The following is a 523-nucleotide window of genomic DNA, read 5'->3' as shown; positions in this document are numbered from 1 at the left end:
ACAGACTCGAAATTTTTGTTGATATTTCTCTTAAAAGTTTCCATAAAGAACACCATCAGCTGCAGTGACTTAAAATTTCAAAATAAGCAAATAACACAAAAAAAAATTCAACACTAAAAATAAAACACTGTGAATTGACTTGACCTTGGATACGGCAGCTGGACACTCCTCAAAGCTGTCCAGGCATTTCACGAGGAGGGGACCAGCATGTTCTCGATCAATGTTCTTTACCAGCCATTTTATCAAATCACCAGTCGGGGACGGCCCATTGTCAACTTCCGGAGGCATAAGCGATAGAAGGCTGCCAAACAATTCCTTGGCGTGCTTGTTAAGAAATTGCTTCCTGCCAGTCTCTACAAGTACCGTGAAAATGGCATAAAGGATGTCAATGGCTCGATCAGCTGTTTCATTTTGATTATCAGACCTGCAAAATAAAAATACAGCAACACGTTATACATCTCGTCCCTATATTACAGCAAGACTATATTGGGTATATTCTTTCCAAAGAACTAAAAAAAAAAAA

The 523-nt window shown here is 38.6% G+C and overlaps 1 long non-coding RNA gene across 1 annotated transcript; it reads right to left on the bottom strand.

Moving 5' to 3' along the window:
* Positions 1–18: 18 nt before the first annotated feature.
* Positions 19–421, bottom strand: LOC106322239. Its single transcript, XR_001266298.1, has 2 exons — positions 145–421; positions 19–59 (listed from the first exon to the last, which is right to left on the bottom strand). It is a non-coding gene; the product is annotated as an uncharacterized LOC106322239 (long non-coding RNA).
* Between the last annotated feature and the right edge of the window lie 102 nt (positions 422–523).

Source organism: Brassica oleracea, unplaced genomic scaffold, assembly GCF_000695525.1.
Source record: "Brassica oleracea var. oleracea cultivar TO1000 unplaced genomic scaffold, BOL UnpScaffold11303, whole genome shotgun sequence".
In the NCBI taxonomy this organism is placed as follows: domain Eukaryota; kingdom Viridiplantae; phylum Streptophyta; class Magnoliopsida; order Brassicales; family Brassicaceae; genus Brassica; species Brassica oleracea.
This window is presented reverse-complemented; position numbering and strand designations above follow the sequence as displayed.